This window comes from Rhea pennata, chromosome 2 (assembly GCF_028389875.1).
Source record: "Rhea pennata isolate bPtePen1 chromosome 2, bPtePen1.pri, whole genome shotgun sequence".
In the NCBI taxonomy this organism is placed as follows: Eukaryota; Metazoa; Chordata; class Aves; order Rheiformes; family Rheidae; genus Rhea; species Rhea pennata.
Window position 1 is genome coordinate 143626822 of NC_084664.1, and position 16958 is coordinate 143643779.

Here is a 16958-nt window from a genome sequence, read left to right on the forward strand (position 1 = left end):
CTGAGTTCTTTTGATCTATGTCAAGTTCCTCAGATGCACTTTTTTTTTTTTTTTTTTTTTTTTTTTTTTACTTCTAGTCAAAATATTTACATATCTTCTTTTATTTTCTTCCTATTCCCTTCCCCCACTGTATATATTTATTCAACCACTCCTGACAGGCTGCTCCATTTGGCTCATTTTGTTTATGTTCTTTTTCACTTTATACTTGTATTTTTCCCCATGTTTTTTGGCAGATGATTTCCTTCTCTTATTACAGCTGAGTTTTCTCTCTCTCTTCTGTTTCTCCTCAAAAAGACATTCCTGCCGGATGTTAGCCTTCAAAAGCAGAAGTAAAAAAAAAAAAAAAAAAAAAAAAAAAAAAAAAAAAAAAAAAGGCATGGAGGCTGAAGTATTCAACCTTTTATTCTCTGTGTTTGGTTAAGCATAATATTCAATTTAATTCAACGTTATAATGAGCTTTTTGCAATTAATTCCAGCTTAATTCAAGAAAATTTTTGACATTCAGATGTCATTGGTTGAACGTATTTCTCTGTTCTTACCTTACTCTGGTTCTGAATTTAGTTATTTTAAATCCAGTTGTTGTGTACATCTTTTATAGCCACTACTCCCCCTGTCCCACACCCCGTCTCCCCACACCTCCACAATTTCTGTCTGAATTCAGGCTCTAAAAGTCAAAGTACTGTTTGGAAGACTCTCATTTTCTGTCTGAGTCATCTATCTGAAAAAGCCCCCACTACTTGGTTTATTCTAACTTTGCATATCACTTATGGAAAGAAAAAAAAATGAAGTATCTACTGATTGACTATGTGACATGAAGAATAATGATGATGGTGCTGTAGTTATGACAGCCTAAAGACATAGTCCAGACAAAGTTTGTTCACAGAGTTAATATCTTTTACTAGACTAAACGTTGTCACTGGAAAAACTAGACAAGTTTTTGGGCATGCAAGTCCTTCTTCAGGCCTGAAATAGAAGCAGCAGACTTCAAAACTGTGTGTAAGTTGAGAAGATTGTCTTGTAGTTGTTAAACTAGCTATGTCTATGACCATCTCAAAAAAAAGTAGCTGATATTTTGGAAGGACAGAAATACTAGAGGAGGAAGCAGAAAGAGAAAGGGAAGCCTGAGGAACAGAAATATCAGGGAAGGAAGGACTGAAAAAAACCACTTTCTCTGAGCTGATGGGTTTTGGTCTCCATCAGATCAGTGGTTGCACCCAAATTTTTCTTTGGGAAGAGGTACTGCTGGATTCCTTGAGGCTCAGGACTAAGACATCAGATCGAGGATGGTTATTTGCAGAGAAATGTTCCTTCGCTGGTAACTGGGTGCTTCTACCCTTCACAGGCAGTACGTGGTGGCTCTTTCTGGTGCACCCTGCATGCTACCCTGAGAGCACCGGGTGCACGCAATGAAATGTGTTGCATTCCTGTAAGTATGAGGATCTGGGGATGCTAGTGGTTCTATTTTAAGTTATATTTATCATACTGGTAGTTGAAAGATGTTGGTTCCTTTTTCTACTCAGGCAGGGTCTAAATGCATTTAGTTTACTTTTAGCCACAGACATCTTGCTTCTGATAATGAGTTTAGTGGTTGCAGGGCCTGAGTAGTGAGAAGAATGGCTCCGGAGAGCATTATTTCGACATAGCGTTGTCTTCTAATAGATTGTTATCCTAGTGAGTCTTGCAAGGGATGTCAAGGACAACAGGAAGAGCTTCTTCAAATACATCAGCAGCAAGAGGAGCACTAGGGAAAATGTGGGCCTGCTACTGAATGGGGCAGGGGCCCTGGTGACAAGGGATACAGAGAAGGCAGAATTACTGAATGCCTTCTTTGCTTCAGTCTTCACTGCTAAGGGCAACCCCAGGAATCCCAGAACGTGGAGACAAGAGAGAAACTCTGGAGAAGGGAAGACTTTCCTTTGGTTGAGGGGGATAGGATTAGAGACCTTCTGGGCAAGACTGATATCCACAAATCCATGGGCCTGGATGGGATGCACCCACGGGTACTGAGGCAGCTGGCGGATGTTGTTGCCAAGTCACTCTCCATCATCTTTGAAAGGTCCTGGAGAATTGGAGAGGTGCCTGAGGACTGGAAGAAAGCCAGTGTCACTCCAATCTTCAAGAAGGGCAAGAAGGAGGAACCAGGCAACTGCAGGGTGGTCAGCTTCACCTCCATCCTTAGAAAGGTGATGGAACAGCTCATTCTGGATGTCATCTCCAGACATATGGAAGAAAAGAAGGTGATCAGGAGTAGCCAGCATAGATTCACCAAGGGGAAATCCTGCTTAAAAAATCTGAGAGCCTTTTATGATGGAATGACTGGCTGTGTAGATGAGGGGAGAGCAGTGGACGTTGTGTCCCTTGACTTCAGCAAGGCTTTTGACACTGTCTCCCAGAACATCCTCCTAGATAAGCTCAGGAAGTGTGGGTTAGATGAGAGGACAGTGGCTGAAAGGCAGAGCTCAGAGTGTTGTCATCAGTGGCTCTGAGTCTAGTTGGAGGCCTGTGGCTAGTGGTGTCCCCCAGGGCTCAGTACTGGGTCCCATCCTGTTCAACTTTTTCATCAGTGACCTGGATGAGGGGACAGAGTGCCACCTCAGCAAGTTTGCTGATGATACCAAGGTGGGAGGAATGGCTGACACAGCTGAGGGCTGTGCTGCCATTCAGAGAGACCTGGACAGGCTGGAGAGTTGGGCAGAGAGGAACCTCATGAGGTTCCACAAGGGTAAGTGCAGGGTCCTGCACCTAGGGAAAAATAACCCCATGCACCAGTACAAGCTGTGGGCTGACCTTCTGGAGAGCAGCTCTGCAGAGAAGGACCTGGGAGTGCTGGTGGAAGATAAATTGACCACGAGCCAGCAATGTGCCCTTGTGGCCAAGAAGGCCAATGGTCTCCTGGGGTACATTGGGAAGAGTGTTGCCAGCAGGTCAAGGGAGGTTTTCCTGCCACTCTACTCAGCCCTGTGGAGGCCTCAAGTACTGTGTCCAGGTCTGCGCTCCCCAGTCCAAGAGAGACATGGAGCTACTGGAGAGAGCCCAGCGTAGGGCTACAAAGATGATCAGAGGGCTGGAGCACCTGCCCTATGAGGAACGGCTGCGAGAGCTGGGCCTCTTCAGCCTGGGGAAGAGAAGACTGAGGGGGGGGATCTGATCAATGTGTACAAGTATCTGAAGGGAGGGTGTCAAGGGGATGGGGACAAACTCTTTTCAGTTGCCTCGTGTGACAGGACAAGAGGCAATGGGCAGAAACTGAAGCACAGGAAGTTCTGCCTGACCGTGAGGGGGAATTTCTTCACTGTGAGAATGACAGAGCACTGGCACAGGTTGCCCAGGGAGGTTGTGGAGTCTCCTTCTCTGGAGTGAGAAGAAAGTATGAGAGTTTGAGGATATTCTGCTGCTGCTGCACTCTTTCAAAACTGTGTGCCTGACAGTTCATCTGGTTTTCCTAATTGTAGGAGTCAGTCTGATAAAATATATTATTGGTGCCTACAGACAAAAAGAGTATGCCCTTGCTTTCTGAAAAATAGGCTCTACTGACAAGAATAGAAGATAAATTATGCCAGCATATGACTTTTTAGGAGCTATTGTGAACAACTCACATGCTAAGAGTGGTTATGCTATGTGCAATACTGGACGTACATAGACAGTCACAGAATCATCAATGCTGGGAGCTTGTCCAGTCCGTCTTTGCAGCTCTTGTATTTTCCATGCTTTGCATACTAGTTTTGTATATTCTGGTACCTTTTGGCACTTTGTATCTTGTGCACTGATTACACACAAATCAGTGCTGCTTCCCACATCTGACTCATTCCTCCTGATGCAGCATACTGGTCTGACTGGAAAAGGGAAGCCCAGGCCTTCACAGGTCTGCCCAGGATGGAAACTCCTGGTGCAGCTCTGAAAAAATTAACTTTTTTATCTCTTCATTCTGTCCATCTTTAAAACAAGATCACCAGTGTTTAGTATTTCAGCATTACTGTTGCTATTAAATGGTTAAGCCTAGAAATATAAATACCACAAGCAAATATAAATACTGTATGCACTGTTGCCAAAAATTAAAATTTTATCACAGAGTCACAGTGCTATTTTTAAAAGAGGCATTTTTAAAGATGTAGCTAAGGTAGATACAGAATCTCAGATATAATAAAAATCCTTGAAGACAAAAATGTCCAAATATGACTTATTGGTTCAAGAAAATAAAACTAATAGAAAAGAGTGCAAATCTTACCATTTTAATTCAGTCTACTGGATTTGGGATGCTCGGCTTGTAATTCTGCAGTGTTTGCAGATGACAGTGCTTTATAAGGGAACTTTCATAAAGCTGCAATATTCCATAGTGGAGCACGAGAGAAAAGAGCTAGCGGTTATTTCGCAAATGGCAATGAAACTGCCCTTGCCCTGTGACACCTGATGGAAGGAACTTGGCAGCCTCTGACTAGGGATCCTAGAAATTTCCATTTTGTGCGTATGTTTGGGCAGCACTTTCTCTGAGGATTGACTGGTTAAAAAATTGAAGTGCTACGGAGGGGTGAAGGTGGGGCAGGCCATGGGTTTGGGAAGATGGGGAAAGAACTTCTCCATGGGGGAAAAAAAAAAAAAAACAAATAAAAAAAAAAACATAGCTTGGGGAGTTGTAGCAGTTCCTAATGTTAAGTACTTCCTGGCCCTGAAACTGTATCATGCTTTGCTTCTCGCCAGAGTATCTCCAAATCAATTCAGACTGTGAAACTTTCTTATCTGAGACTGGGACAATCTGTTCTCCAAAATGTCTTTCCTTTTTTCCCCTCTCACAATAACAGGAGGAACATGAAAAAATCTGAGGAATTTAATACTGATACTGGCGTGTGCAAGTGTTCTTGTTTTTCAGCATTTAGTAAAAAAAAAAAAAAAAAAAAAAGCTCATTTAAGAATAAAAACTTTCCGTCTGGCCAGCCCAGAGTTATTCCGTCCTTTCCAGACGGAATATATGTTACAGAAAGCCCTCTGTAAAGACATTGAGGTGCACTTAATGCAGCACATAGCACGAGATGAATTCCGAGTGCTCTTTGGAAGAAAAGAAGAGTCTCTGGAGACGAGCAGCCCCTGAGCGTATCGCTACCCGAAGCGGGGCGAGAGCCCGGGCTTCCCCCAGACGGGTCCCGGGCTGCCGGCGCCGCTGGCGGGGCCGTGCCCGGGAGGGCGCCCGCTCCGTCCGCCCGTGGGCTCGGCCGAGCCCGCAGCAGCCGCTTCCCCTGCGAGCTGCGCGTGCAAGCTCGCTCTCAGGTAGATGGATAAAGCATGGTTGTATCCGTCGGAGACGCAGACTCTTTGACAGCTCTGACTGATGCAGTTGGATTGATGGTTATCATCTGTGGTATACAGAAAGCATTCAATAGGGAAGAGAAAACAGAATATAGGCATTTTAAATGCTACCATACAGCTTTTTACAGTTATTTTTGTCACTTAGAAATGTTGAATTATTACATAAACAAATGCAAGCATCTAACTAAAGAAACCTTTCCTTTCATTCTTTTGCGAATGAATCATATAGGGGGCAAATGAAAATTATAATGCATCACTTAGCTTAGTGACAAAGTCCATATTCTACTCATTTAGGGCTCTCCCCGCCCCCACCCCAGTTGGTGCTTCTCTTTAGGCTTGAAAAGGCATGATTCTGAGTAGGTCTGAATTATTGTATCTTCCCTGAGATTAAAAAACATTTTGATTTCAGATGTCCCAAATAAACTTAAAAAGTACTTGAATTTGTACTCTGTAAAAGAGCTTTTGTTTTAAAAAAAACAAAACAACAAAAAAAAAAACTATTAGCTGAGTACTATACAATTCTGTGCTGGTAAAGCAATGGCTAACAAGCTATTTACTATAAAAGTGTATTTTACACTATCATTTTCCCTTTATCAAAATGGGAAATTGGTATTAATTGGAAAATGAAGAATTAGTCAGCAGTGTTTAAAGAGATGACATGCAATATATAAATATATACTATAAATAAGTATATAAATATTTATATACCATATAGACATTTTTTTAAAATGTGGCACCTTCTTCACTATATTGTTTTTCCAGTCTGCAGCTCTGGACTACATATATTCAAATATGGACTGGGGAGGCAGAGAAGCTGCCAAACATCCTTGGTGACCAGAGGATAAGGTTTTCACTTTAGAAACAAAATCATCAATTAGTTTTAGACCCAGTTTAAACTTTGTTCAAAAAGCGATGAGGAAGAGGAAGATGGCATAAGCTGATTTAATGGAGATCAGCTGTTTCAATAAGCATGTAATTTGTTTTATTTGCTAAAGTAAACTCTGTTTTTTTATAGTCCCTAGATCTGTAATGAGTGCTTAAAAATAGATATAGCAAAAGTATACTTGGATTTACAAGTCCAACAGTAAAAACGATCTGAGCTTAAGGCACTAATAAAAACTGCTTTGAAAACAACTGGTTGGAAAAAGAAAGGAGGTAGGGGCTAGCTTTAAGCCCAGAAGGAGCCTTTTTGTTACAAGAACTGCCATTAAAAGATTATTCTATTCCTTTCCCAGCTCTCACTTGTAAACAGGGGAGTCTCAGAGAGAAATTTTGAAAGCCAGCTGATTCAGCCTGATTGAATTCTTACTTTCCAAAATAAGAATCTTAATACTCATACTTAGTATGTTTAGCTAAGAAAAATCTTGCTAAACTCAGAAGTCCTAAAAAGTCAGGCACTACAGAAATACAGTGTGAACTGATTACCTAAAGAAAAAAAAAATGTGTTAAGACCTTCAAAGGCATGTTTCTCCAAGGGAAAATTAATCTGATCAGTGCACTTTAGGGATAGCTAGGATAATACTTGGCTTATAACAGTATTCATGTACAGTGCTATACACCTCAAAAGTGCAAGTCCTCCAGTCTACTTTCTTAATCAAGCAAGTTTATGTTGCCTGTATGCAACAATTTTGCTAGATACCTGAATTTATAGGTTTTTAAAAGAGCTTTTATGACTTGTGTGTGTACAGCTTTAAATCTGTTGCAACATAAAGTCTTCCGGATTCTTACCCCATTTATGCTCTCAAATTGCTCAAGCAGAAGAATGTCAGGGTTTGAATAAATAAAACAAATACCTTTTTCTCTGTCACCTTATTTTTTAAATACTAATAAATTATCTTCTGCATTTCTGACAAATATGAAGTTCTTATCTTCCATTCCAGCGTGGAAAAGAAAGTCACATGGCTGAAGTCATTTGTCAAGGACACACCAGAAGCCAGTGAGAGAGCTCAAATAGCTATTTTCTGCTGCTGAGTCCCTGCGCTTGAACCCCAGGATCAGACAAATGAACACAGACAGAAGCCTGACCTGAAAATAGCAAATTTCCAGTTAAGATCACTAATGAGGATTTTAATTAGTTGAGTAAGCCAGAGTCAATACAATCAGTAAACCAAACTCCGTGACCTAGCAGCCTACTTCTTTCTGAAGGAAACTGTGTTCTAGACATACAGATACCAGGCCTTTCTCTCTCTCTTTTTTTTTTTTAAGCGTTTATTAGCACAAATTTACTTCATTAATGTCTTCTTAATTCCTGTTAAATAATGTTGCCCCTTTGAGGGGATAGGTCACTTCCGAGCACTCTCGCCCGCGCTAGGGCAGCCACCCAGGGCAGGCAGGGCAGCCCACGGCTGGCTCCTGCGAGGTTGCCAGCCCAAGGTCTCCCGTGCTTCGCTCTTCGTTAGCGGCCGAGGTTTCTCTAGCCAGCCCTCTCCGCTCTGCCAGCATTTGCCTCTCATCCTGCCCCAGCAGAGCAACCCTGCTGTGCGGCAGAGGGAACTTTCAGCGCTTTGCCAGTGCTTCTCCCCAGAATCACACAAGCTTTTCTGTTCCCAGAACCCGGCTACCACTTACCGCAACAACTGAAATAAACTTTTCAGCAGACCTCACACCAGAGCCTCTGTTTTCTATTATTTTAGCTCATTATCTGTTGTGAAAGGTTTGGCAGTGGCAATGCTCTTACAGCTCTGTATTTATCTAACGTATTCTGTGACACAACAGAGTTTCTTTATTCTCTTTAAATAGCATAATCACCGGTGGAAACGGTGTACTCAGCTGGAGCGATTTGCTGGTTCCCTGGTGTGAAGTCATGGTTATTGTAACGATCATGGCTGCTTTCTAGCTGAAAGTTTATGAATGTATAATAAAATAGGGGCTTTCTATATTTACAAATAGCTTTGCTTGACTCTGTGTCACAACCAAGAGTCTTGCAACAACTGCTAGCGAGCACAAGTGCGATACATTACGCAAACGCTGCACAGGAGTTGTCCGTATCCTGGAGAGCTTACAAATGAGATGGATGAGAGGGAGGAGGAAGGCTGTAAGACGCTAGCAGAGAGAACAGCATGATTGCTGGCAGTCATCAGGACAGCGGCAAGGAAGAATGAGCAAAGGAGGGAGGGAATAGAAGGAAAACCAAACTAAGTTTTCCTAGAAGCCGTGTAAGAAGGGAGAGGAACAGCTGGAGAGAGGAGGAAACAGGGAAGGGATAAACCAGTATATCACTTTGCTGGATTCTTCTGCACTGGTTGCAGAACTTCCACGTTATGATTCCTCTGAAAAGGTTGCACTAGCCTGGGAATGCCCTATATCAAGTGTTCATAGGACAGATCTACAGTGGAGAGGGCCAGGCAAACCCCTCGTAATGAATTAGCTACTGCCAGCAGCGAGAGTTGCTTCACCATTAGGATTAAGAGCCTTAATAGCAGTATGTGGGAAAAACCCTTATGAACTGAGCCTGCGCAGGCGGGGAGGAAGAGAGTGCTGCTGCGGGAAATGATATCTGGGTTTGAGCTGTAAACTCAGAACCAGCCCTAATGTAGACTCAGTTCCTTTGGCAAGTCTGCACTTCCTAAGAGATCCCTTACGAACTAAACCAAATATGCACAGAAAAGCACAGGGAGAAGTGGATCAGTCTGGGGGAATTAGGCTGGCACAGCTACCACCACCAGCTCCTTCATCACTTCTTCCTGATCACCTCATCGCAGTGCAAGAAGGGAGTTTAGACTAGTTTTAGCGAGTGAAACCTGACAAGACTGCAAACTGTTTTTCTTTACCTCACCTCCTTAGCTAGGGAGATGGGCAGAATTGCTGATATTGGAGGGTTTGGAGAACAAGTTCTCTGTCAGGGAAAGGTTTGCCCCTGCCATGCAAATAGACTCCTTGAATGCCGTGAACATCTCCTTCACCTGTTTTCAGTGATGCCATGGCACAATTTACACCCATTATAAAAACCATCAGTGATGCTTTGGTTCTCAAAGGCAGAAGAAGCTATAAATTAATGCAGTTACTTTCTATTAATGATAAACTCATACCAGTTGTTTACACATTTGAAAGCAGATTTTGCTTATAAAGGCTTTAAGTATTCCTCATTCCTTATTAACTGTACATTTCTCTGTCCAACTGAGGCAGGTTTATTATGGACTAAGAGGATTCATCTGTGAATAATGGTTCTAGCTTAAATTCTTACCCAGCATTTATCTAAATCATGTAGGAAAACATGAAGATTATGATCCTACAACTTGCTGTTACCCCTCTGGCATCTCCCAGGACTGAGAAGGCAGAGCAGCATTGTCAGATTAGGTCTGATAAAGAAAGATTGGAATTAATCAGAGCAAAATATCTACTGACTCAGACTTCATTGACTCAGTAAATATAGGTACAGGTACTAAGTCAGTAAACTTTTAAAACCTCTGAGTTATTTTCTAGACATTATTAGGAATAAAATGTTAAATACACAAGCAACACTACAAGTGGGCAGACTTAAAAAAATAGCATTGCAAATTACTTCCTAATATCTTGGTTATATGGACCACCAAGTGGCAATAGAACAGTGCCAGTTTATATTAACCTGTTGTCTTGTTCCATTTATAGCAGATGAGGATGTGGTGTACTGCTAGTTAAAAAATACCCCATCTCCAAATATTTTTCTAACTCAGTATCATTTCTTCTACCCTCTTGCTTGAGTTCAGAGTGACTGAAAGAAAAAATCTTAAATCCTCACCAAACAAACTTTAACCAGGTTCTGGGAAGATTGCTAAATTATCTGCCATGTCCAAAGCTTTCTGTAGTAACATGATTTTTCTGCAGAAGAAGTGGTACATTTAAATGGCATATGTAAAGCAGCCTTGCAGGGTCAAGAAGCTTGTGTACATATCCAGAATTTATGCAGCTTCCTGAACAGAATCTACAAACATTTTGAGCCTGTTTTGTCTGTTCTGGAGCCTCCTTTCACTTCCTTATTCATCTCTTCATTCTCAAACTAAGCTCAGATCAATTGGTTTGAATTATATCTGCACTGAGGGATGTTCTTACCAAATCATCAAGTCTCGTATAGCACTCTTCATCATGTGGAAAGCTGCAAGGTAGTTAAGTTCCTACAAGGAAAGTTGTAACATTAATCACTAATTGTTTTGGTGAAGAAGACTAGATTTATTAATGCAGTGGCAACTCTTAAAAATATCTCTCTCTAAAGATAATAGATAATTTTCAGCTAGAATAACTCATTTTGGCTCCACAAACATTGGACTGACTTCTCTCATTTTGCCTTATGATTTTGCCCTACTTCAGCTATTTCAGTAGCTGAAAGTTACTAGTTTTATTTCAAAATGTGGTCTAATTCTTATTAGACCCAGATATCAATCAATAGGCTTTCTTTTTTAAATCTAAAGACATTATATGAAAGCAATATTCATGTGGAAGAGAAACATCATTCTTCAGGTTGCCTTTCAGGATTGTGGATCCCATTTATTCCTAAAACAGAGCTGCCTTAGCTTCCTTGATAGTGAAAGTGACAATAACTAAAAGGGAGTTAGCAGGTACCAATTATAATGATCAGTCTGCACAGGCACCAAACCTGCAATTATAATTTACAGGTTAAGTGATCACGCCACAGAAAATCTGGGAACATAATAAAAAAAAAATCAAGCTTAATTAGGACATGTCATTACAGACATTTTGAGGGGAAGGAGGTAGGGAGAGAAGCAGCAATGATTTTTTTTTTTTTTTTTTTTGCCCCATTTCTTACATGCTGAAAACTACAGGTTTTATTTCAAACTGTGGTCTAACATCCTGTTTGCCCTCGTTCCTGACTTTCAAAATTCATGTAATTAGTGCATTTGTTAAAATTAATGTTATTATTAAAATCTCGTAATTTTATTCCTGACGTAATTTTTGACGAGAGCAGCAGCAAAGTGCTGCTCTCGCTCGTGCCGGCCCCGCGCAGCCCTGCGCGCTGCTGGGGCTCCCGGCCAGCCCCAGCCGCAGCGGCGGCGGCAGCGGCAGCGGCAGCGGCAGCCCCGCTCCGCCCGGGCAGCGCCGCGCCGGGGCGGCGGAGCCGGGGGCGGCGGAGCCGGGGGCGGCGGGCGGCGGGGCGCCGGTCCGCCCAGCTCCCGCGGAAGGCGCTCGCCGCCCGCCCTTGCGCCCCGGCGGGGCTGGAGCGCGGCGTTGCTCTGCACCGCGGGGAGAGGGACGCGTGTACCGGCCGGACTTCGCACATCGCGCCCACGCCCTTGTGCACCGCCGTTCCCTCTGCTCAAGCACCGTGCTGGAGCCGCGGGGGTAACTGGAAACCGGCGCTGCGTGAGCCCGGGTGGTGGGGGCACGGCTCAAGCTATCGCCCCGTCCGCTGCCCGTGGCGGCCTGCTCTTACCCAGGCAGCTTGGTCCCCCCACTCCGAGCCCGTGGCAGGCAGACGTGGGTTTCCTGTGCAGCTGCGGTACCTCGCTCGCCTTGCTCCCATCACACGAGGGGCTGAAGAGCTGCCGGCCTCCTCCTCCCCGGGGGGAGATGTTATTCAAATAACGCAGCGATGGCCTGGCTCGTTATCAGCGTGCGGCACCGCGCTGCGGCGGGGGCCCTCTCACTCGGATGCCCACTTGCAGTGACAAAGGCTTCGCTTCCTTATGCGTGCAACTGCTGCGCCAGGAAGACTGCCTCTAATCTGAATTTGAGAACTCATTATTTTAACAGGTAAATAGTCAGGTTTCACTGGCAGAGGAAAATAAATTTAGATATAGGCGAAGTTTGTTTTGTTTTGTTTTGTTTTTTGACTAGTGGGTAAAGGGAAATCAGTCAGATAAAATACAAGAGCTAAACTGAAATACCAGTGCACACACTCTCAGAACTGAAGGACTACTCTTTTTAAGTGTTGTGGTCCATCTATGTTAGTTTGTTACCATTTCTGCATTGAGAAATAATTCACATCCTTAGATACCAACTAACAGCTACCTTTTTAAGTATCCCAAACCTCATGTTCCTTCTAGAAACAGTAAGGTGGAAAAGGCCCGATATTCTAATAAACTTTGGAAGTAAGTTTGAGTTAACAATCTTATTATAAAGCAATTGAGAAGATGAAAATTTAATGCAAACTTATATCCTTAATATGACATGAAAGTTTCAAAGTCTGTCTGTGTCACACACTGTAACACTTCTAAGAAAGTACACATCAAAGTCTTATTACTGAAGTATCTAAGCATCTTGCGGGTTTTAATGTACTTGTTTGGACAATGCTCCTGCGAAGGAAGGAGCTTGTGGCACCACCATTTGAGGGAACTTAGAAAGATTGTGATAAGTTGCTTGTCATCGCACAGCTCAGGGCTGCCTGAGCACACTTTCAGACTGCAGCCACCAGAACCACCTGCGGTAGTCTAGGGGTGCATGAGCTGGACAAAGACACAGGCTCAGCCCAAACACGGGTGTTAAGGATGCAACAGGGTAAGCTCAGGAAAGGGCTTTGGCAAGAAAGGCAAGGTACATATAACTATGGAGAATATAATTAAAGCCAATACCTGGGGCTGTACCTCCATCCTTTCTCCATGCTATTTGCAATGTATGTATAATATAAACAACATAAAGAGACAGACAGGAGGTTGAAGAGAAAGGAAAACAATAAAATACCTGAAAGCCAGGGATGATTTCTCTGTAATGGACTGTGTATCTAAGAAACCTAGTAATAGTGCTCATCAGAAAGCTTAATTTACTGGGTTTGGTTTTTATGCACACTGAGGAGTCTCCAAGCAAACTGTCATAAAACTATCTGGTGGATCCCAGCACCCTATTGATGTTGTTTCTCTTCTTCTCCTGCTTCATGTCTCATTGCTCTGTGAAAAGAGAGGTATTATATTTCTTTCTGTCTCTGTTAAGCATGATACTGTTTTCAGTGAAGATCATATCTAAACTTTGATCTACATTTATAATCTGGTCACAAAAATAGAAATTATTTATGTTGGCTCCTTTGACCTGTAAAATGTGTAGCTTTCTGTGGCAGACATTTCTGAGCTGAGATGTTATAACCTTTCTCTGGGCTGATCATCACAACAATATCCTGGTGCTCAGGCATCTGGCTCCTGGTGTGGAGCAGTCAGGACATCCAAGGACATTCAAGTGTATTGCAAGTGAAGGAACATGGAATAGTTTCTAGAATATCTTGGAGAGCTTAACATGGGCTATGCTTGAGGAGCCATCAGCAGTCATTCAAAGCCTCAGTGTGTAGCAGTGCTCATACAGTTTATGAACTCCTCTCTTCAGGATCCAGCTACACTCATTTGCTTTCTTTGTAACATCGCTCATGATATAAAGGTTAATAGGCAACAATTCTCAGGAAATTCACTCTGATCAACCACTAGCCTGGTGGTAATGGACTTGCTGGAGAAACCTGCTCTATCTTAATCAGAAAGGAAGGGATATTTGGGGATTAGAAAAATAAAAAAGCCAGGAGGGATTCAGAAGGTGACCCGTTACAATGATCAAGACACAACGGGACAAACAGTTCCCTCTCCTGACAGGCATCATGTTTCAGAGAACACCAGCATTTTCGCTCCCGATGGGGAGTGCACTTCTCTGGAGAGTGACCGGTCAGTGACAGATTCACTCAGGCTGCAATAAAAGCTCAAGCTTTCCAAGAGTAAAATACATACCTAGTATTGGACAATTTATTCATCTCTTATTACTGTATGTCGGAAAGTAAGACAATAGAAAGATGCAGGAAAAATACCTGCTTTGATTAAAAAAAAATAAGAAGGAGTGGAGAAGTCCTCAGGTAATGTTAATTTGAAAGCTCAATTGGCTCTAACACTCCTGATCCCCAGAAGGAGGAGGTTGGCAGCAACATTTAAGGGTGGTCAGCTTCTGGCAATTGTCTGATGGCCTCCAAAAGTTGCACATCCAGATTCTTATCTGGAGTGAGAATAAACTCCTGATTTGTGCCCCCATTCATTCTCTCCTTAAACTGTGAGGTTATTTTACAGGAATGAAAGTTTGAACCTGTCTTTTTTACTAATTATAGTTACAGATTACTGAATAAATGTGTCTCTCCAAAAGGCCTCAAAACTCTTTAAAAAGCTAGATCACTGCTCTGGTATGAAAACACTGATTAAGTCAGGTAATATCTACAGCGTCTCAGCAAGCAGAAACATCTTAGTGACTCATAAGCGTCAGTTCAGTATTTAGTATATCTAGTTATAGCGAATATTAGGAATAAATTCTACTCACTAGAATCTGCAACTAAATAGGAGCCAATATAATATTTGAAGCCAGGGCTGCCAAGGTCATGCAGAAGGTGAGGAGCTATATTTTGGGTCAGCTGGAATTGTTCCAGCATCAGTAACTTCCTCTTCAGATACAGCAAGTCCAAATACATCTACCTAAATGCATGTCCCACTGAAGGAGGAAGAGGCAAAGTTCATGGGCAAGTGAGGAGGGGGAACAACACTATCAAAAACAACATTGTAAGTGGCCCACTGCTGCTCCCCAAACCTGGTGAGCAATCCAGCTGGGCTCGCAAACTTTGCACAGCTGAGAATCGAGGGCATGAATGGAAGATGGGAACAGTGTCAAGTCTACTCTACCAAAGCATCTATTTGAGATGAATAGCTGAGACTTACGGAGTGAGAGCAACAGAACAATATGCATCCCTTTGCTGCCTAGATTTGTAGCAAACAACATAACTAACGTAGATACTCAGCTTGAGAGAAAAATAAACAAAATTGAAGAAGATGAAACGTCCATAACCTTCTCTACTTGCTACCTTTTGCTGGCAACGGCTGACAGAAATCTTGCCCACTCTGTACATATTTTTCACTTGCAGCTATTACTGGCAGGAGTTAATTCAAGGTACCTTAATGTTCTGATAGAATTAGCAGCAGCAGGTGGTAATAAATTGACTTGGCAGCTGAGAAGAAAGGCAAGGATGGCTCGGTATTCAACTAGGCGAGTAGAGCTAGGGGATTGTGGATTACACTAGAAGGCAGTTGAAGCAGAAGTTTATTCAACTGAGTGTTATGGAAAAATAACAAATATATATATAGAACAAAGGCCAGAGCTGCTCATGTACTGACATCATGTTGGCAACAGGGTGACATGCAACTGATTTGACCCAAGTGCTGTGTTTTCCAAAGAGAGTGTCTTTATAAATAGCTTTTCACTTCCAAATGGCAGAAAGCCTTGGGAGATTTGACAGGCTTTGTCTGAGAAAAAGCTGAAGAAGTAAAAAAGGGAAGTCTGAGGCTTGAGAGCTGCTCAGATATTCAAATAGAGCTTTTTAAAAAAATATTTCCATGAAATCGTTAGTGTTTGTTATTTGTACTTGGAGGTTCTCAAACAGATGCTTATCATCCCTTTGAATTAGTTATGCATATATACTACTGTACATAAAGAATAGCTAATTGGAAAAAAAACCCTGCTGTCTTCTGGTACAGACACAAAGGCAGTCCTATAAGGGAAGAGCAATATTTGAACTTTAGACTCACTTTCATTTAAATTTGCTGCAAGCTGTTACAGGGCGTTATTCAGAATAGGTAGCTGACATCCTTCATTGGAGTTAAGCTTGTACTTCTCAGGAATATTATTGTGGATGAGAATATACATGTTGCATCTGATTCTACTGGCACTGAGCAGAAGGTCTTAATGTTGTTTCTTTTCTGAAATCAAGATGCAAAGGAGTTCTCCCTCTTGTGGAGTAAAATGTAACTCCAGTGGAAATACTACGTTTTGCTTATATGACTGCGTGCTCACTGAACTAGACAGGATGTAAAAGCTAAGATGCCATGAGAAAGGTTAATTTAATTTTCAGCTTTCCTTATATGATGGCGCAGTATGGCAAGTGCAATGGTTAATCAGAAATAAAGTAATATCATCATAGCAAGGATACTGTAATGCAAAGGCATACTTACAACTGTGTCATTACATCCAGGCTCTAAAATTCTTTTGTGCAATTGTATCTAAACGATCAGGCACCTTGTTCAAAAGTTTAGAAGAGTGTCTAACAAACATTGTTAGACCAATGATGTCCATGACAGTCAAGTGTCCTGTCTTCTATTTCTAAACAACTGCACCTCCTTTCTAAGAAGGAAGGATATATTACAGTTTCAAAACAGTATGTATTTCCTCCTTGATTCTAGTTTCTATATGTGAGTAGTCTTCTTAAAAAGCCTCCCCACCAATACTTTTTTCCAGATTAAGATCTCTTCTCTGCACCTCCCTCTCAGCAGGTATGGCTCACAGTTGTTTTGGGCTTTGTGAAATGGGTGTTTTTCAACACATATTGCTGAAATAATCTTTGTTATGTTTGCACTCTTAAGTGTATTAGTTCAGCCAGTTGACACAAGGCATATTATAGGTGACCAGCTCTTTAGACACCTACTAGCTTCTGCTGTATGTTTTGCTGGGTTGTGGCATCTGCTGTATATTTTGCTGGGTTGGAGCGTGCACCAACTAATTCTCTTTTATTTTGTCTGTTAGGACAGGATCGATTGTCTGTTTCAAAGCCACAGCTGTGTAAACTCCCTGGAGTCTAGTACTCTCATTTGTAGGTAGGTAATAAATAGACATTCTAATTTTTGTAGGTAAGAGACATTTTAATAGCCTACTTGCTTTTTACGTGCTTCAGTGACATCCATTAGATTAAATGTGTGTTTCTAAATAAGCACTTTCAAATCCTTGTGGTTCTG

General features: G+C 42.2%; 1 long non-coding RNA gene across 5 annotated transcripts; it reads right to left on the reverse strand.

Annotated features, from left to right (window-relative positions):
* Window positions 1-384: 384 nt before the first annotated feature.
* Window positions 385-11864, reverse strand: LOC134137494 (uncharacterized). 5 transcript variants are annotated; one of them, XR_009957709.1, is made up of 5 exons: window positions 11663-11864; window positions 10327-10388; window positions 9482-9596; window positions 7107-7323; window positions 385-5345 (listed from the first exon to the last, which is right to left on the reverse strand). It is a non-coding gene; the product is annotated as an uncharacterized LOC134137494 (long non-coding RNA). The 5 variants fall into 5 exon arrangements; XR_009957707.1 differs by having other exon boundaries at window positions 7092-7323; XR_009957708.1 differs by lacking the exon at window positions 9482-9596 and having other exon boundaries at window positions 7092-7323.
* Window positions 11865-16958: the final 5094 nt, after the last annotated feature.